This window comes from Notamacropus eugenii, chromosome 5, assembly GCF_028372415.1.
Source record: "Notamacropus eugenii isolate mMacEug1 chromosome 5, mMacEug1.pri_v2, whole genome shotgun sequence".
In the NCBI taxonomy this organism is placed as follows: domain Eukaryota; kingdom Metazoa; phylum Chordata; class Mammalia; order Diprotodontia; family Macropodidae; genus Notamacropus; species Notamacropus eugenii.
This window is the reverse complement of record NC_092876.1, coordinates 405,878,258-405,900,037: the sequence shown is the minus strand read 5'-3', so window position 1 is coordinate 405,900,037 and position 21,780 is coordinate 405,878,258. Positions and strand designations below refer to the sequence as shown.

Here is a 21,780-nt window from a genome sequence, read left to right as displayed (position 1 = left end):
ATAGGTTATTGCTAGCCTAACTAATAAATTGATTCTTCTCAGACCATTGTTTCTCAGTTTACCTTAATTTCCAGACATAACAAAAAGTGCTTTGAATACCTTGAAGCATGATATCAATTATTGCTATTACATTCCCCAGTATTTTTACCTTTGACTTCCTACTTTATACCCGTAATCCAAAAGCACAAGCTAGGCCTGTGTTTCCGAAAACGAAACGTTGATAAACAAAACCCACCTTTACCCCATAGTACTCAAGTGATATAATATGACATATCATATCATGGAATATTTGAAGTTCCTCCAGTATTTAGGTCTTTTCAGTGGCTGTTTCCCAGGCCTACATTGCTCTGCCTCCTCACTTCAGCCCTTCAGTTTCCTTGGCTTTCTTCAAGGGCGGCTCAGTGGATGGAGCCACCAGCCCTGGAGTCAAGAGGAGCCTGAGATCAAATCTGGCCTCAGACACTTACTAGCTGTGGGACCCTGGGCAAGTCACTTAGCTTTCTTTGCCTCAGTTTCCTCATCTGTAAAATGAACTGAAGAAAGAAATGCACTCCACGATCTCTGCTGAGAAAACCACAAATGGGGTCCCAGAGTGTCAGACAGGACAGAACAACTTTCTTTAATGTTCAGCTCAAACACCCACATTCTGTGGAAGTCTTTACCTGACCATCTCACTTCTTCTCCCCCCACTCCTAGCTGCTAATGCTTTCTTTTCTCAGATCACCTGTTCTGTATACATCTATTTTTTTTTTTTTTACATATTTTCTCCCTATTAAAGCATAAGCATCTTGAGGTCAGGGGGTGTTTTAGTACTGTGCCTGGAACACAGTAAGTGATTAATAAATGCTTGTTTACTGATTGACTCATCTTACCAGCTTATATGTATATTGAGAAGATGAGAATGAGGATGCCATCGTGAGTTTGATCCAACTTTCTGAAATTTACTATCTCTCTTTACTTGATAAGAGACACAAAATTACTCTCTTCTGTTGGCATTATGGGGTCAGAATCATTACTAGGAATTCTGACACAAGTGGCAAGCTGATGACCCTCAACACTTTCCCCCCATCCCCAACTCCCAGAAAGAAAGAGAGTGAGCTGGAAACATGTGTTCGAGGGAATTCTCAAGGACCTACCCCTGGGAAGGGAGGGAGACAAGACGACTGAAAACATGCCTGGCATCCTAGGTAGATCTCAGCCCTGTGGTTTCTTGTCTACCTGCATTCTTTAGTTATTTTAGTTTTTTAAAACAGCAATACCCATGATTTCTCAAAATATTGAAAAAGTGATTTTTTATAAAAGTAAGGAGTATGATAGGCTAATAGGTGGCATAGTGGATAGAGTACCAAGTGTAGAGTCAGAATGACTTAAGTTCCAATCTAGCTTCAGACATTTACTAGCTGTGTGACCCTGGGCAAGTCACTTAACTGTTGTCCTTAGTTTCCTCACCTCATCCATTGACTTGTTCTTCCTAGCCCACCATACTCCATCTCCTCATTCAGCATTTTCATTGGCTGTCCCTCATCTCTGGAATCTGCTCCTTCCCCACCTCTCCTTCCTGGCTTCCTCCAAGACTCAGCTCAAGTGCCATCTTCTTCAGGAGGCCTTTCCTGACCTCTTTAACCTTACTTCCTAGTGTGTTCCATCCTAATTTTTTTCAAGTAGCCATAACTTAAAAGTGAAAAAGCATCAAATTATGCACATTAAAGCCTGAAGTTACATCACCATTAGGAGAACCCCATTTATCTTGTGTTGTTCAGTATTGCTTTACACACTATGGAAACATAAGAACAGCAGAGATTGAATTCAAATCAGTCAATTAATTTAGATTTAAATTAAATTGAAATTAAAAGAGTCAATTTGCTTACAGAATAGGTGACTTTAATGCAAGATTTTTGTTATCTTTATATATCATCCATAGAAACATATCTTCCACATAATGATATTTACACTGTTTAGATGGGCACATTTGACAAATAGAGATTACATTCTTTCCCTACTGTTGTATATATCTTGTGTGTATGTAACTTTTTGCATACCGGATGAAGTCCTGTTACCATATGGTAATCTCACATGGTAATGGGGGACATCTTTCTTTGTATCCCTAGTACGTAGCACAGTGTTTGGTACATAATAAATGGTTATTAACTGCTTCTGTGATCCTTTCCAACTCTAATCTATAATCTTCTGATGGTCTTCTACTTTGTTTAAAAGTTTTTGATAATGCAAAAAAACCACTTTGTAATTTTCCGAATGCAACCCAGCCCACTGGCTTCCTCCTGCTCAATTCGGGGCCCAAATGTTTTCCCACCTCCAGTGTCTGTATTTATTATTGTTAACTTGTTGGTCCTAGTTAAGAAATGAAGGAAAGGAATGGAAGGTTGTGGATGGGGAAAGTTTTCTTAGACAGGGAGTCAAGCATAAGCTTCCTACTGTAGCTTTTGTATCTGAGCTTCGTGACTCCATTTTGGGTTTTCTTGGCATAGATACTGGAGTAGTTTGCCATTTCCTTCTCCAGCTCATTTTACAGATGAAAAAACTGAGGCAAGCAGGGTGAAGTCACTTCCCACAGTCACACAGCTAGTGAGTGCTTGAGACTGGATTTGAATTCAGATCTTCCTGACTCCAGGCCCATTGCCTGTTCCATCCACTGTACCACTTAGCTGCCCTGAGGTTTAGGTTTCTCAAGGGCCCATGATTTTCAGTGTACAGGAGTTTTATGCCATTGGAACACACAAATAAGGGGAAGACCTTCATCCCTTTCTATTAGCGTTACTCTCTTGCTGACAATATTAACAGGCCCCAAAGAACGCTGGATGAGCAAGAGAGCAGCCTATCTAATCAAGAGACCCTATGTTCATGCCCCTATTCTGCCACTTAAACCTTCATAGTACTAGGCAGATCAACAAATCTTTCTGAGCTTTATAAAATATAAAAACCTTTCTGAACTTTATAAAATATTCAAATCTCATTTTTTTGACCAGATCAGAATTTTTTAACTTGGGGTCCATAATTGGTTTCCTTTGTTATCCCCAATATGTTTTATGTTATGCGTTTTAAAACTTTACTCTGAAAAGAGGTCTGTATGATTTACTAGACTGCCAGAGTCCAAGTAAATAAACTTGGCCTGATGACCTCTGAGGTGTCTGAGTTCTAAATCTCTAATCCTATGACTATACCACAAAAACTCCACAGAGAAAAAAAATTAGTAACAGCCTCTGAAAATATTGTCAGAGAATGAGAAACAGTCTTCATGTGGTTAGAATAAGGGCTCTTAACTCATGTGATCTCTTGGTATCTGCGGAAGACAATTTCCATGGTTTGCCTTTGAATATGGAAGAGAAGAATGTAGAAATTAGTCATTTTTAGCTGGGGAAAGAAGGGTTAAGGGTTTTGTACTTAGAGTTAAATGGGAATTTCTACCATAGACTTTTCTAATTAATTAGCCTGAGTGGTTCTAAGTGGTTTCCTTCTAATGGAAACAACTAGATGATTAGATAACCAATTGAACAAGAGGAAGGTGCCAGAACTTTCTTCCTGGAGGATTGAAATATTTTGGAAAAACCCTATTAACTTGCCTTTTGGTCTCTTGCCAGCATGTCTTCCTTGTTCTCTTGGTCATTTTTAAGTGTGGGCTTAATTTTAAAATTTCCAAGGAACTTTGATTTTAGAGATTTAGGTTGTTTTAGAACATCCTGGAAAGAGTTCTAGATCATTTATACCATTCATTTAATTGAAAGAATTTGGGATTGGGTGAAAGTGGATGGGAGGAGTATGCTTGAATCTAGCCATTGCATTTTGTCTCAGGTTTTATCCCTCAGTATTAGAAGAATTTGTGGGTTTTTGTTTTTCCCAGGAGCCTCATTGTTTTATGATTTGTGGACTTTAGTGCTATATCACTAATTTTTATATCAGAATTATAAATAAACTTTTGGGTCTTATCTAGAAGCAACAAAACTTTCTGGAGAAAAATAGAACCAGACTCTGACTCTTTTGGCCGTGCAAAGACCAGGACCAGGTAGAACTTCCAAATTCTTGCTCCTTTTTTCCCAAGTCTTAAGTCCAAAGAGGTACCCAGGATGCAGATTCTGCATCTCTCAACAGTCCTAGGGCCAGAGAGGAGAAAGCCATGAGTCTGTAATTCTTTACACGGGGAAAAACTTTAAAATTCATTTATCCTATTGTAAGTGCAAACCAGTGAATTGAAACAGATTGCCTTCCTAAGGTTTCTAACCTAATCCTTAAATGAAGTTCTCTAGACCTAGGATCACCCGTGATCATGTGACATCAGTTTCCTTAATGGATATGAAAATGGAGTATATAGCCCCAGAATATCTCCGATTTGGGTAATGCCTCCTGAAACATCTCTGGATTAATCTTAACTAGTTCATTCTTCTAAGTCACAGGTTCACAAACTCAACTAATCATGAAGACCTCCTGATTGAAGGTGACTTGGTTGGTGTCCTGTCCATATTAAGGTTAAGTTAACTAACTAACTTTTTCCACCCCTTATTAAGAAACTAAAAAGAATTTAATGCGGTTTGGGGTGCTGGGAACCCCAAAATATCAGGATATGGGGAGGAAGGGGGAAGGGGGGGTCTATCTGGAAAGAATTCAGACCTTCAAACCATCTTCCAATCGAAGTGACAAGGTTTATTGTAATGACAATAGTGTAGCTGGTTCCTAATGAATTTTAAACTTAATGGGGATAAGATTGATACTTGTATACAAAAAAAGACAGAAGATCTGGATGAGATTAAGGAGTGTTATACGGCCTGGGGTGGGCCAGGTGACACAGTGAAAGGACTATTGAGTATCTAGATGGGCTGGGCAAGATGCCTCAGGGCGAGAGGCCTGTGATCTGGGCTGCTGAAATGTGTGGGAAAATTGAGGGATTGGGCTGCTTTCAAAGACATGGTCTTTTACTTTTGGGAGTTCAGGTTCCATCACCCTGTCAGAAATACAGAAGGGTAAATTGAAGTGTTCACATCATCTAAAATCAAAATGACTCCAGTAGACTTGTAGGTTGTTCGCTCTCCCAGTTAACAAGCCTCCCTTTCTTTACGAGGCCCTTAGGGCATCATTTTATTATGGTGTGGTACAGTAATTACTGTTCCTCAAAATAGCTTTGACTCATCAAGAAAATATTTACTTATATTTTGATTTTAAAAAGTAGGAAAGTGTGTATTGTAGATTAGCCAAAATGTGTGTGTGTGTGTGTGTGTGTGTGTGTTGAAGAGGGGTTTTGGGGAGTTGGGGGTGCTGGTGGTGACATTTAAAAAAAACAGGCCATTAGCTATTAAAAACACTAAACTGTTAAGCCTTTCTGCAATGACATTCTGTTTTAGAGTGTGATGATCCTTAGGTAAGTTACTGCTGCAAAGCAGCTATTTCTTTTACCATTTTATATGGGAAGAAAGAAGGAAGGGTTGTTACCATATTACTTATTCTGGCAGTGTTTCAGTGTTACTATCAAAACCTGATTCACCCTATTTATATAGGGTAGATTTAGAATCCCAAATCCTGAGAAATAGATCAAGTGGTCCTAGGATCTGTTTTTTGTTGTTTTTTTTAAAAACAGAAACAAAGTTCTTTCTATAGCATTAAGGATACTCTTATTCTCTAATTCAAAAGCAGCCACTGGGGTGAAAAAGTCACCTCCTCAGTGCAGCTGCAAGTTTATTTTTAGTCTCTTTGGGGGAAGATTTCACTGAAAATCTACCCTGAACCTGCAGGTCTATAATAACCAACCCATTTCTCATTGACAGGAAACATCAATTCTCTCTGAGGGCTATTGTTCAACCCTGGTGATGCCTCCAGTGTGACCTGAAGGATTGAGATTGTGAGTACAGTTGGACTTCTTGCATTATCTGGTGCACCATCATCACTTCTTTATTAGATCTGATAAACTTAGTTTGTTACAGCCCCTGCATCCTGATGTACCTTGAGTTTTAAATTTCACAGTGACACCCTAAAGGCCTTCCTTCTCAGAAGATTTGTCCCTGTGTGCAACAAGTTCTCCATGCTATAGCTTTTCCTCTCACTGTGGGGGCTTGAGGAATAGGTTTCATTCAGTTTGACATCTCTTTTGGGGAGCTGCATCAAGTTGGTGGCAGTCTAATAAAGAGCTGGACTTGGAAACAGAAATACCCTCAGACACTAAGTAAGTTGTCCTGGGATCCTGAACTTAAAACTTCTGGGGCCTCAGTTTTCTCATTTGTAAAGTGAAAGGATTAGAGTAGATGACCTCTTAGGTCTACTTGAAATTTGAGCCTGTGTTTTATCCTAACAACAGTTGTATGATGGTGAGGAATATGAAGGTCACCTAAGATGTCATTGACTGTCCTGGTAAGCAAGCAGTGAATTCTATAAAAGTCAGTGGTACTTACAGATTTGGAGGAGAGGGGGGACTTATTCCTGATTTTGTTTATTGGGTTTTTTTAACATGAAAAAAATTATTGGTGTATATGAGTACATGTGTATGTGTGTGTGTATTCATCATAAGAAAATTCAGCTTTGTTTCTTTTCATTGGATGGGATTATAAATAAAAGCACTGCATCTAAAGAATCTTGCAAACTACTAACAACTGCATGAAAAGAAAGAAGAATTCAAATTTAGCAGTTGTATGAGAAAAGAAACACAAATCAGATTTCACCTCATCTCAAGCAAATTGGCAAAGATGACAACGAGGGGAATAGTCAGTATTGAAAAGATTGTGGTAAGACTGGTGTGTTCACTAATGCACTTTGGGGAAGCTCTGAATTGGTTCAGGCATTCTGGAAAGATTTTTAAAATTATGCTAAAAGAAGAAACTAAAATACTAAAATATCCATACTCTTTGACTTAAAGATTCTACTGTTAGGCATATACCCTAAAGACATATATGCCAAAATATTTATAGTAGCAGTTTGTGTAGTGGTGAAGAACCAGAAATAAAATAAGTGTTTCTCAATTGGAAAATAGCTAAACAAATTGTGGTACATGAATTTAATGGAATGCTACTGTGCCCCAAGAAAAGATAAATATGTACTTCTTGATACTACTTGGCACCATTGTGAGATGCTGATAATATTGTCAGACTTTTTCACATGTTCCCTAATTTGGAGGCTTTGAATATTAGGAAAAGGAGTTTGAATGTTACTGAGTAGGTAGTAGGGGTCACTAAATGTTTTTGAGCACAGTATATACGTGCCAGGTCTATGCATAAAAAGGAAAGGTCTATGGAGAAGAAGAAAAGACCTTTTATGGAGTTTTTCTAAGCCTGCTGCCCATTTCTGTAGGGGGCAAAATTGCCCATCCTGGTAAATTACTTAAAGAGTTAATCGAATATCAGTGGCCTGTCAGAGGGAGATATTTATGCTCTTCTCCTACCCTTCCTCCACAACCAGTTACTGATCTTATAATAAGTAAAATAAAATAAAAGCTGATGTCACCAATTAATTCCTGATCCTGAGACTTGGTTTCATGAGGATTTTCCCCCATCCATGCTCAATCCCCACCCCTGCTTTTTGCATTTGGGCCAGCTCTCCTCCAGAACCACTTTCATTTCAGTTCCCTTGCCCTCAACAAAGAGGTTCAGCGAGGTTGCCCAGAGGGGAGTACTGAATTTGAAATCAGCAAAGACCCAAGTTTGAATCTTACCTCAGAACCATACTAGCCGTGTGACCTTGGGGAGGTCTCTAAACCTCCCTCAGCCTCAGTTTCCTCATCTGTAAAATGAGGATGATAATAATTGCACCCACCTGCCAGGACTGGTTCAAGGATCAGATGAGATGACATGTAAAATGCTTCATAAATCCTAAAGCAGGGGTATCCAACTCAAGTAGAAACAGAGGCAGTTAAACTATGTATGAGGATCCCTGTAGGGTTGAATATTGACTTAGAAAACTACATATTCTACATATTAGAAAACTCATCTGAGTTTTATTATATTTTTATTGATGTTGTTAAATACGTACCAATTCCATTCTAATCAGATTTGGGCCACGTTGAGGGGTGTTGTGGGCTGCATGTGACCCACGGGTGGGCAAGGTGTTTGACACCTCTCCTTTGAAGCCCTGTATGAGTAGAATAAGTAATGATAACAGCAGTGGCAGTTATTATGTGTAACACGTGCTTTATGGTTTGCAAAATGCTTTACACATGTTATCTCACACGCTCTTCATGTTTTATTATTATTGTTGTTGTCAGTGGCTTCCTTTTGCCTGTCGAAAAGAGTTGATTCTCCTTTGTCCGGCATTCAAGGACTCCTTTAGTGGTCTGAGTAGTCCAGACCTGTTGTAGGTCACCGGAGAGAATTGTCTCCATTGTGGAAAGTTAAAAAAAAGTACAGCATGTCTTATTGTTGACGTTAATTGTGGCTTTGTTTGCTTTCTCAGGAGAGAGGCCAGGAGACTCAAGTGGCATTTAGAGAAGGAATATCTTTCATGAATTGAAAAGCAGAGGGGTGCGGTAGAGAAAATATTAGACCTGTGTAGCCTGTGCTTTTCTAAGTTGAATTCCTCTTCTGTAAAGTGAGGACATTAGATCAGATGATCTCCAGGGTCCTTTCCAGTACCATGTGCATGTATTTCTGTAATATATGCAGAAACAAGCACATTCTTGATGCTGCTTTCAGTCCTATAGCCTATTAATTTGTGATCTTATGTCTTTCGTACATATTGAATTTGCTTATCTTAAAAATTTACTTGCAAGACAGTATGATTGCTTTCAATTTTCTAGCAAGATAAATACACAAACTATATTTTATTGAATTTATTGTACCTACATAAAATGTATGGAACTGAATTAAATAACAATTTGTTACTGGGAGGAAATAATCCTTTCTGTTTACAGTTTATTTGTTAATACCACTGTTGTGGAGTTGTTTCAGTTGTATCTGACTCTTCGTGACCCACATTTGGGGCTTTCTTGGCAAAGATACTGAAATGTTGTGCTCTTTCCTTCTCCAGCTCATTTTACAGATGAGGAACCTGAGGCAAACAGGGGTAAGTGAGTTGCCCAGGGTCACACAGTTATTAAGTGTCTGAGGCCATATTTGAACTTAGGTCTTCCTGACTCCAGACCACCTAGCTGTTCATTAATGCTGATAGGAGCTCTCATTTACTGTAGTGTTTTTAGGTTTACAAATAACTTTTCTCACAACAGCTTTTTGAGGTGGGTGATCCAAGTATTATCCACATTGTACAGAAGAGGAAAAAGCCTCAGAGAGATTAATTAATCAGAGAGATTCCAGTAGTCAGCATCATGATTGCTCATTCACATTTAGAGTAGGGAGGGATCTTGGGTCGCCTTCTTCACTTTTATTCTGAATTGTGTTATTTAGAAATAGAGATACTTTCATGTTCTGTGAACAGGAAGTCCCATAGTTTTTGACTTCTTAGTGGAGACATTGATACTCACTGGGAGCAAGTTTCCTTTTTTTCTTTTCTTTCTTTCTCTCTTCCTTTCTCTTTCCCTCCCTTCTCTCCCTTCTTCTCTCCTTCCCTTCCTTCCTTTCTAAGTAAAGCACCTTGCCCAGGGTCACAGTTATGTCTGAGGCCAGATTAGAACTCAGATTTTCCTTAGTCCAGGGCTGGTGCTCTATCCATTTCTCCATTAGCTGCCCCTGGGAGCTATATTTCATAAGCTTACATGTTCCTTCTACTTATACTGATTAAAAAACCATACTGTACCTTCATATTCTGTGTAATTCTTATGTGTATCTTTCCATAAATCCTCCAGAGAGGCTATACCCCAAATGATCCAGGGTCTGAAGGGTAGTAGCATATCACTCAAGTTATCACTTATCTCATTCTCCCTCTGTGGATGGCCCATCTCCACTTCTGATATGTGTCCTCAGTGTTTGTTAGCTACTTCTTAGGAGTAAGTCATCATGGGTAGCCTGCTGTAGCTACTTAGACACATCAGCTGTCTGCAATTGCTTTTCGGGGTGACTTGTGAGTCAGATTCTTCTAAGATGTGATGGTCCTTGATTGCCATCCTTATCATGTCCCTGAGAGAACCTTAGTATTAAAGAGCTGGTCTTCTGTGATGGCAGTTTAGGATCGCTGAAAGTGTTTTTCAGTTACCATTTTAATTTATGACAAAATTTTAGTCCCAGCCCATTGTCTGTCTGCAATGCCTGCCCAAAATATGCATATTTTTATTTTTTATCATACTCTCACAATCTTTTTCTTTTCTCCTCCTTTCCCTTCCTTTCCTCATTCCTTCTTTATTCCTCCCTCTTTATCACTAAATTTTTATCTCTCTTCTTTCTCCCTTTTCCTTTCTATTTCTCTCTGCCTCTCCTTCTTCTCTGCCATTTCCCCGCCCCCCCCCCCCCCCATTCCAGTTATGGAGGATGGGGTAAGCAGAGGTCCAGATACAGGAGAGGACAAGATGTAGGTGATTGGGTGCAGAGTGTGGTTCAGTTTGGCTCAAATGTTAGAATATATGGAAGGGGGGAGTATTTGGGCAAAAAAAAGCCAGATCATATTAACAAATACCCAGTAAATGATTGGTATTGGAGGGAGTTCTGGGCATTGTGTGCCTCATTTTACAGATGAGTTATCTGAGGCAAGCAGAGGTTAAATGACTTGCCCAGTGACTTGCCCAGACAACTAATACATGTCTGATACTCACTTTGAATTCAGGTCTTCCTGACACCAGACCCAACACTCTGTCCAGTTGCCTCTACTTTAATACTTCCTTTGGAAGTATTAAAACACTATAAAGCCAAATGAAATTGCAGATGAATCGTTCTTTTTGCTAGACATTATTCTAGATACATTTTCTCTCCCAGTATTTTATTATAAAAGCTTATTTCAGAGACTGTTTTTCCTGTGATTCCTTCACATCTATTTATGGAAAAATCCATCAACAGCTAACAACTAAGGTGGGAGTGTGTCCACCTGTGGTTAAGCAGAGAGAGCTGTGAAGAATGTATAGAGGAAAGGAAAGTAAGCCGGATGCCTTTTTCATAGACTTGTTTCCGTCTCAAACATCTGGTGGATTATAAAATGGCACCCTGATGAGGTGATAGGGTAGTAGATTAAGAGGTCCTTGGGTTGTTCTGTCCAGCTCTTTCACTAATTTAATCTGTGATCCCGGGTGAATCAGGCATGGTGTATGCTGGCACTTAATAAATGTTTGGATTAATTGCATAAAATCACTTCCTTGGGCCTCAGTTTCCTTGTTCTTAAAATGAGAGGGTTAGGATCTAAAATTCGCATGCCACACAAATAGTAGGCTTGGAATAGTCTGTCACCTCTCCCCCTTTTTCATACCCTAAGTGTAGTGGATCTATTTTCATTTTGTAATTAACAACTGCCTCCTCCCACCTCATGCGACCATATTAGCACTGAGTTTTAGCCCTTTATTCCACCCCATTTAAGTTGTCATGGTGTAGTCTCTTTTCTGGCTCACACTTTTCTATGTGATACCTCAGGATTTTTTCAGCGCATTGAGCCAGACAGTCTGATGAATGTAGAACTTTGGAATTGACTCCATAAAAGGCCAAACTACGGAAACACTAGTGCATAGACTTTCTCATGATTTTTTTTTCCTGGCATATACAGGACAGGACAGCTAAAAACAACCTTGGAATTGGTGTTGGAACCTCCTGTGTTCTTGTCTCTCTGTAGCCTTTCAAGGACAAAGAGGGAAATGCTCTCCTTTTTGAGAGAGACAATTTCCAGCAAAATTCAAGTTAAACCCAGAAGAATTATGTGTAGGGCCAAAAGCCACATCACACATCCTAGTCTAAGTATTTAAAACGTAGGACCATCAAAGATCTGAAAATATTGTACTTCCCTGTCTTAATTGCGGAGATAGGGAACTGAGGGGATGTAAAATATTTCATATACTTTCAAAAGTGGTCTTGTTGGTTTGTTGTTGAACTATTTTTTTCATTAAAAAAAGGAAAATTGTGTTACATGGAAAGGTTTACTGGGCAGGAAAGGGTTTTATTCCCAAATGAAGGTGATATAAAAACAAAATGCCTTCTATTGTTAAAAAAAAAAAAAGCTGCATCTAGGGAGAAGAGAGCTATCACAAAATTTGGCTTGTCTCAGAGCAAAGGTCTTTCACCTTGGGTCTGTGAACTTGTTTCTTTAACACTTTAACTTTCAGTATATTTTATTTCAGCATGGGTTATTTTCTTTGTAATTCTGTGTATCTTATTTTTTTAAACATTATTCTAAGGGGTACATACACTTTACAAAACTCCTATTGGGTTCTATGACAACAAACCAGGTTAAGATTGTCTTTTTAAGAAGAAGTTATACTCAGTAATTACAAGGTCCTAGAATACTGTCATTGTGTCTTTGCAGAATTAACAAACCTGCTTAACAAGGCCAGATGTGATGTCTGTGATAGGTTCCTATCTCATGACCACATGTGAAAATTTTATCTTTTTGCTTTGTGAACCTTTATTTTGAAACTTACTGTGATATCTGTCAGACACATTGGTTTTCTTGATTTCAGGGCAGTAGTGGAATAACTACAAAAGATTATTGGGTTCTAGTCCCAGTTGTTGCATAAAATTACATTGTGACCTAGACAAATGACTTCACTTTTCTGGGCCTCCTAGAACATAGTCCTTGACAGGAAGGACTGTGTCATATTTTATTTTTGTACTTGTGTCCTCAGTGCCTGGCATAATTCCTGGCATGTATGTGGACTTAAAAAATTTCTAAGATTTTCTAAGATCTCTCTCAACTCTTCTATGATTCTTTACTTTCAAGATATGTTACAGCAACTCAGTTGGGATAAATAGAACAGATGGTTTTTCTGTTTCATAAATGAAGGAACTGAAGTGGAGGGGAGAAATGATTTGGAGGAGTTCACATAGATAAGAGTCCCATTAAGAGCCTCTTTTTTTTTTTTTTTTTTTTGAGGCAATCGGGATTAAGTGACTTGCCCAGATTCACATAGCTAGTAATTGTCTGAGGTGGAATTTGTACTCAGGTCCTCCTGACTTCAGGGCTGGTGCTCTATATGCTGTGCCACCTAGCTTCCCAGTTCTCTTTTCTTTCTGTTGGAACAATCTACTGTGTAAGAAAATGAAGTATTTTCAGCTCTGTGTTACTGAGAAATTTTTCGGCTTATAATGCCAGTAATTAGACTTCCAGGTTATTTTTCTTCCATAGTCATCACATTTGGTTTCTTAAATGGTTTTGTTAATTCCATGTGTATGGTATTTTGACAGTATGCTAGTATCTTGTATTAAGAGTATTTCCTCTAACATTTTCAGCTTCTTTCTTTTATACGTATCTTGTACACTCTGACCTTTGTACTGGATTGTTGTCAGGATTCATCACCAACTCTCACTAGGAGTTGGCACAGTGGATGGATTCCTGGGCCTGGAGTCAGGATGACCTGAGTTCAAATGTGGTGTCAGACACTGTCTGTGTGGACAATTCATTTAACTTCTGTCTGCTTCAGTTTCCTCACCTGTAAAATGGGAATTATTATAGCACTACCTCTCAGGGCTGTTAGAATCAGATGGGATAACATATGTAAAACTCTTAGTACAGTGCCTGCCATTTAATAAATACTTATTCCTTCCTCTTCCTTCTCCTTCCCTGGCTAAGGTTCACACAATTGAATGATCCAAGTCAATCTTAAGAAGATAAGTAGTTGCTGATTCCTCTCACACCAGTGTGTCACACCAGGGCTAGCCTAATACAACTGCCCTCAGTAATTCCATTGTGTACCTAGTAATATATTTCTGTGGCTCTCTATTGCTTCTCTGGGCTTTACACCTTACTTTCTGTCACTGCCACCATCTCCCTAATGAAGAAGGAATGTGTCATCCAAGCATGAAAAACCTTTTTACACTTCAGTTGCAGTGTCATTTGGGTTACAAAACCTGAACAGGGCCATTCTGATCAGGAGAGGAAGGAGTTGGAGAGCTCCATTTTGGTTCTAAAGTTACTGTACAAGTGAGTAACTTCCCAGAACATTTTCCCAGTGATTCATTATAGGGAATATTCCAAAAATGAATTTTCTACACAGGCTTTCTTAAATCTCTTTGTCCCAAACTATCGACAGTATGAAGCATTTACATATCAATAGGGGAAGTAGGGAACGTTTTAATTCATCTTTGGTGCTGTCTCAAAAATTGTGACTTCTAAATGATTTATAGAGTTTTGCAAAGAACTATTGTCTCTGTGTGAGCTTTGAGTTTGAGATCTGTGGTAGTTTTGTGGAGTGCCAAGAAACACTTCTGCCATTCTGTTTTACCAATTACGCACACAGATTTCCTGACTGGTTCCCATTCTCTCGGAAAACAACAGCATAATGGTCTTAGACAGCTTTTCTGGCTCATTGCCACAGTGAAAGGAAGGTGGGGTTTATAGCCTGGGAGTGCAGATGGTTTCTGGAAACTTTCCTGAACAATCCTTGTGCTGTCATGCCTGAGGCGAAGTCATCAAGGAGATCCTGTAGTTGAGGGTGATGAGCCCAAGGAGATGCTTCATTTTTTCTACTGCCTTTTTTGCTGGAGAAACAGATAACCTTTTTTCCTTAATCATGAAATTAATTGTGTGTGTGTGTGTGTGTGTGTGTGTGTTTGTGTACATGTTTGAGGGGGGTTGTTAGAGTCAACTCTACACTATGTGGAAATAAAGAAGTCCCATTGTGAGTTAGACCTCTCATCTATCTCTGTCTTGAACAGCATGAGGAGTCTTGCCCCAGGATCAGAGCTTTCCAACCCAATTTAGATGGTGTAGCAGATAGAGTGCTGATTTTAGATAGCTCTAATCTTAGCTCAGACACTTCAGTAGCTATGTAACCCCAATCTAGTCACTTACCCTGTCACCTCAGTTTCCTCATGTGTACATTGGAGATAATATAATTCACAGGAGTGTTGTATCAATTGGGCTAATATATGTAAAGTGCTTTGCAAACCTTAAAAAAATACAAATACTGGTTGTACTTAGTGTTATTTCATCATTTGTTGACTCTCTGACCCTTTCAACTAAAATTTTCCTGCCTACTTAATTATATAGTCATTGTCTTCTTGTTCCTGCCTCATTACGCTTTGCTAGAGTCATTCTCTTGCCTGATCAAAATTTTAGTCCTGACTTCCTCTGGTAAATGACCTTTCCACATCCGCCAGAATCCTTTTATTTAGCTAAATTGCTAGTCTCTGATCCCTCTTGGCCAACATTTTCCTATCGCTAGTCATTACCCTCCTGTATTATATGGTTATTTGAAGACTAGATGCTTGGCCTCCTTTCCAATGCTCTCCCATCCCCACATATCTGCCAGTGTGCCAACCCCTTCCATACAGTGTGACCTTTCCAGACTTTGTGTCAATTCTTTGGGTTGGGCAACAGAAACTACCTTGTTTTTAGAAAGGTGCTATTAAAATGCACTTACAGTATCCGTGGGAGGAAGGGCCTGGTATTTTCAGGCCTTGTCTCGTGCATTCCGGCATGTATTAGTTGGTTGGATTAACTACTTATCATATTAGAAAACTGATCCTAAGCAGAAAAGATTTCATTCAACGAATATTTATTTATCAGGTGTCTCCTATGTGCAAGTGTGTTAGTCCAGTTCTTTTTCTCTGAGAAGAAAAATAGGGGTCCACATTCTATAAACAGAGACTATTAAGGGTGTGGCACTGTTTTCTATCTGGTAGGGCAAAGGGAGCCAAGATGCTTTTCAAATGCACCAGCATAGTTTTAGGAGAACCTATATGTCTTTTAAAATATGGTGGTCTTCAGTAATGTAGATAATGGTATATACCAGGGTTGTTTGTTTTTTGGGTTTTTTTTTAGCATTTATTAATCACCTACAATGTGCTAAGCACTTTACAAATAGTTCATTTGATCCTCACAACAATCTGGGAGATAGTTACATTTTATAGTTGAGGATGCTAAGCCCAACAGGTTTAGTGACTTACCCAGGGTCATACAGTATTTTAGGCAGAATTTGAACTCAGATCTTTCTACATCCATTTGCAGGGCATTAGTCATAGCACCACCTAGCGTCAGGGGCTGTACTCATTGCAGTCATTCTAGATCAGTCTCTCCAGTTCAGACCGCCCTCCTTCCCCTTCCTTTGCCTCAGTGCCTTGTTGATACCTCTTACTTACACTGTGTGACTGTATTTACAAGTTCATTAATCTCTCAGTTGCCCTAGGAGGTACTCTAGCAATATAAATTAGGTGCAGAGACTGGCGTCTGCGTGAGGTTATTCACCACATGAAATCACAGGTCCTGATTTTTAAGGGGGGAAAATTATAAATGTATTACAGACAGATGACATAAAAATGCCATCTAAGATTGTGTGAACAGAAAAAGGCCAAATTCTGCCCATCCTTTATTTACGTTCAGGGCCAGGCTTGCTTTAGGATGATGAGCAACACATAGTGATGTGGGACTTTATAACAGGGCAACATTGTTGTCATCGTTGATGGGGAAGTGTCAGGGAGAGCCAGGGAAGACTGTCACCAGCATTGGAGTTGTTGTATAAGAGCATACTCTTCTCTCTTCTGTATAACATTCCATTCTTAGAGGATTCCACTGACCTTCAAGGCTAGCTGCCTAGTAGGTTGGCTTCAGTTCTAGTATGATAACATTGATTCTTTCTGGACTTAGTAGGTGTGAGTAGATCATTGGACTGATTTTTAGGAGATCTGATGTGCTAATCCTGGCTCTTCCACCTACCTAGTTGTAAGCTCCAGCTAGTTGTAAACACCTAGTTGTAAACTAGGACTTGAGGACAGGCATTATCTTTTACCTTTTTTTGTATCCCCAGTGTTTATTTCAGTGCCTGACATTTAGTAGGTACTTAATAAATGCTTATTGATTAATTATATAGCTTGCTTTGTCTATATTTGTTTGCATGTTCTCTCCCCCGTGAGAGTGTAAACTCTTTTGAGGGCAGGGACTGTCTTTTGCCTGTTTCTTGGTGTACTCAGTACTTAGTACAGTGCCTTGCACAGAGTTAAGTGCTTCATAAATGTTTGTTGATTGATTGACTTTTTAGCCAAGTCACTCATCCCTCTGTGGCTCATTTTCTTCATCTCTAACATGAGGTTAGACTAAGTGAGCTCCGATTTTCCAGTATGAACTTGGACAATCTATCCAGAGATCATGCCCATGAATTTATAGTAACTCTGTACTAGACTGCTGTGAAGGAAGGAACTCTGATTTTTCTAAAGTTTGTATCTCTCCTTAAATAAAGAGGGGAAAAAACTCCACATGTACAAAAAAAAACTGCATAGCAACTCTTCCTAGTAACAAAAATCCGGAAACTAAGGGTGTGTGTCCATCTGTTGGGAAGATGTTCAACAAATTGTGGCATATGAATGTAATGGAATAACATTGTGTTATAAGAAATGATCAGATCCTTTCAGAGGATGATAGAAAGACCTATATGAATTTGTTCAGAGAGAAATGAGCAGAACCAGGATAAAATTCATATGACAGCAGTACTATTATAAAAAAAAAAACCACTTTGAGAGCCTTGAGAACTCTTATCAATGCCATGATAAATTGCCATGTCACAGAACCAAAGATAAAGCGTGTCACCCACCTCCTGACAGATCAGGAACAAAATACTGGATATTTTTGGACATGACCAGTAAGGGAAGTTTCTTTGATTGATTGTGCACATTTATTATGAGGGTTTTATTTGTCTTGTACATTTGAGGTTGGGGAAGATGGGAGGGAGAGAAAAATAAATGTTTGTTAATTGAAAAAAATCAGTAACCACTAAACAAACCCTTTTACATCTCTTTTAGTTCATAGCACACAGTAAGTACTTAATACATATTTATTGAATTGAGTAATATAAAGCAGTAGTTGAAAGTTGCAATCAGAGGTACTGGCCAAGTATGCCATCTTTCTAGGCATGCCAGCCTCTTCCTTTGCTTCAGTGACTCAGAGATTACCATGACTGTTTCTCATTCCCCAGGTTTGCTAAGGAATGATCTCTCCTTCCCCAAATTTTCATAGAGACCTTTAAAAAAAAAGACAAAACTTTAGTCTTTCTCTGTATCAGAGTATACTTAGTTTTATACTTTTGTAAGCATTTTGAGGGCAGGAAATTTTTGTCTTTATAGTTGTACCACAGCTTGCAACATGATAGGTTCTTAGTAAATAACAGATGTATTTAGGGTTGGTTGCTGTCCTCAGCTTCCCTAGCCTCTCCTTTTGGATATGAGAGAGAAGTGTGGGGTTTCTCCCTCCCACATCAACTGACCAATCCACCCACCAGTACTTGCTGGCATGGCAATGCCAGATGGTTGTGCTTTGAGAACGTTGGTGTAGAAAATTGGTTGCAAAGGAATGTATTTGTAATTCGCTTTTTCTCCTTGTTCTTTCATCTCTTTGCGTTCTTTTCTTCTACTTGGTATCATTCTTCCAAGAGGCCTGATAGGATCAGGTGGTGCTGTCTTTAGGAGGCCTCCATGGTGCTGCTGTTGCTGCTTCCCATAAACTATCTTATCACCCAAGGCTTCTGATGACCTAAGTTATTTTCTTTTTAAAGCTCAGATCTGACCGTGTCACCCCAGAAATATCTTTTTTAATGTTTGTACTTGACATTTAAAGCCCCTCACAGCCTGGGCCCTTCTGACTTTTCCAGCCTTCTTCCATGCGTTAGAACTGCTTGTCCTGTGTCCCAGGAATGCTCTTCCCTTCTCACCTCTGTCTCTTAGAATCAATCATTACTACCAAATGCAGCCTTCTGTGGGAGGCTTTTCTCATTCCTCCCAACTGCTGTCTGGCGGTGAGTGAGTGTGTGAGTGTGTGTGTGTGTGTGTGTGTGACTATATGTGTGTGGGTATGTACATATGTGCACAGATATCATGACATCTGTACATGTTGTCTCCACCTTTGTAATGTAAACTCCCTGAGGGCAGTGACTGTGTATACTTCTTTTTTTTATTATTATTATAGTCAACATTTATCATAGTGCCTTCCCCATAGCAAGCGCTTATTAAATGTTTGCTGAATGACAGATAGTTGCTATGGTAACTTTCTAGAGAGAGTAACTCAGATGGGCACAGGGCACAGTCATTAGTAGCAGAGATGAAGGGGATCCCTGGAGATGTTCCCTAGGGCCCTGGACACTTGAAAAATATTTTCTGGTTGTGATAGAAAAGCCCAGGCGAGCTGGGGCCTTGCATCTGACCTTGCTTTCTGCATGTCTGAGATTGAGGGTGGAGGCAAAACAAAGCCAAGCACGTGACATTTGTACTTGATTTTCTTAGTTTATTTTCTCTCTCAAACCACTCCCCTCCTCTATCAAAGAGAAAAAATACCTGAATGGTTGAAAGTGACTGAAGAAAAGAGGACCTTTTGTGGACTTTGGAGGTAGATTTGGGAGTATTTTATTGAATTTTTGTTGTTCTCAAACAGGGGCAGGTGATGGTTCAGGGCCTAGAGCATGGAAGCTTATGCAATGTGATAAAAATAGCCTTGGACAAAGGAGGAAGCGAGCAGACGTTGATGAAGTGCCTGCGCTCTGCACAGGGACTGTGCTTGTTGCTTTGTAGTTATTATAGCATTTGGACCTCACAGCAACACTGGCAGTGAGTTGAGAAAACAGGCATACAGAGGAATGCAACTTGCTCAGGGTCACACAGCTTGTAAATCTCAGAGGTCAGATTTGAACTCGAGTCTTCTTAACTCTCTAGGCCCAGTGTTCTTGTGCCACCTACCTCCCGGTATGATAGGTAGCTATGATCTTGAACAAATCGTTTCCCCAGTCTTTGGGGTTCCTTTGTCTTACCCGTGAAGTGAGAGAGTTGGACTTGATCAGCATTTCCCTGAGAACTGCTCTCAGGGGGTCTACAAAATTAAAAATATTTTAACAATAATACAAAGACCTTCTGCGATTTGCCCCAGAATTTGTACCTGGATGGGACAGTTTAATAAGCTTTAACACTACTTGGTCTCCACTGGATAATGTTTTTAATATAAGCAATTCTTATTACCTTCAGCCTTGTGTATTATTTTTGAATTTATTATCTTTTTCCTTCAAAACAACCTGTTGATAAAATATGTACAAAGTTTTTGTGGTTAATTAATAAAGATATGTGGTAAGTGCTAGACCCAGAGAACTCAGAACACAGTGTCAAATGTAGAAAAAAGAAGCTAGAGGTGGTGGAGGAGGACAAGAAGTTAGGGCTCCAGAGCAACGTTTCAGGTCTCAGGGAGCCTAATGACTCAGACTCTTGGTGCTTTGAGGCAAGGTTAAGAGATCAATGAGATAATAGTGTTTTATAAAGGAAGTGATTCCAAGGAATGTCATGGATATCATCTCCTAAGTCAACTACAATCCCTAATAAAACTCAGGATAAGGAATGTTAAAAATCTTTTATGGCATTTGTCTTGTGTTCTTCACAGATAATTGGCTTTTTCTCTTTCCATCCTTCATATGAGGAAATTTAAACATATCCCAACACCCAGGAGCTACAAGAAGTCAAAAGGGAAAAGATGCAATTTATTTTCTGTCAGTGCTGTGAGAGAGTTAGAGGGTAGTAGATATTTCTTGCCTGGTCTATTACTCTGTGTTATCATTAGATTTTAGGCCCTCTTGGCCCCCAGTTGATTGTTCTGTACCTAAGGTAACTTTTCATGTGTGTTATTGATCTGACTGTTGAGTAATGCCCCCCTTGTGTTATTTATTATGTAGTTCTTGTAAAATAAATTGTGACAACCTCATGCCAGCCACCCCGAAGCAAATTTTGTCTGTTTTATTTTGATTAAAAATTGAGTGACTTTAATGATCACAATACCTTATTTTTAGTTCTGAAGTCAACCTATAAATATTTTAGTACAGTAATAGCATTGTAGTGGACATTTACTAAGTTAAGAAATGCCTTTTGTTAAAAAAAGAAACCCAAACAGATATATTTATAATTATCTAATAATGACTACTGTAGAACCTGACTTCCCTAGGGTCCTATGCTTTGCATCTAGACCTGTCACTTTGAGCAAAGCAAGTCGTTTTTCAGGAAAATTTTGATAACTTAAAAGAATTCAAATCAAAATAAAGGGCTTCTTATTCTATAATCCCAACTGCTTTTTTCTGACCCTTTATTTCAATCTAAAAGGTGTTACTAGCTGATCCCAGGTTTGGAAGAAGAAGAAGAGAATATTTTTGCTACTTTATTTGAATTGGTAACTATTTTCTGGACATCTTTAAATGAAAGCACCAAACATCTTCCAAACACATATTTATAGTTAAATTTATAGATCATTGAATTACTGGACCTTCAGGCAGCATAGATCATTGAAATTTTCATATGTTAAAGCAGCACATTGATAGCCTTTATTCTTTTTAATTTCAAGACAAAAACTTTAACATACATTTTCAAGACCAGTATGCATTATTTTTGATAATATTCTTTCCAATTATATGCAAAGACAATTTTTATCATTCATTTTTTAAAAAAAAATTTGAGTTCCAAATTGTCTCCCCCTCAAGATGTTAAGCAATTTGATATAGGTTGTGTATGTAGAGTCATGTAAAAATATTTCCAGTATTAGTCAAGAAGAAACAGGTGAAAAGAAAAAAATTAGATGAAAGTAGTATACTTTGATCTGCATTCAGATTCCATCAATTCTTTCTCTGGATGTGGATAGCATTCTCCATCGGGAGTCCTTTGGAATTGTATTGTTTAGAAGAGCTAAGTCATTGTTGGTCATCACACCATGTTGCTGATGTTGTACTGTGTTCTGGTTCTGCTCATTTCACTTGGCATCAGGTCATGTAAACTTTTCCAGTTTTTTTTCTGAAATGTGCCTGCTTGTCATTTCTTACAGGACAGTTGT

At 38.9% G+C, this 21,780-nt stretch overlaps 1 protein-coding gene across 6 annotated transcripts in view; it reads left to right on the top strand.

Annotated features, from left to right (window-relative positions):
- INPP4A (inositol polyphosphate-4-phosphatase type I A) overlaps positions 1-21,780 on the top strand; it is a 202,446-nt gene that overhangs the window by 70,306 nt on the left and 110,360 nt on the right. For all 6 annotated transcript variants that reach the window (XM_072614604.1, XM_072614602.1, XM_072614603.1 and 3 more), the window contains exon 2: positions 5,769-5,842. The gene's annotated coding sequence lies outside the window, so the exon portion shown is untranslated. The remainder of the gene's footprint in view (positions 1-5,768; positions 5,843-21,780) is intronic.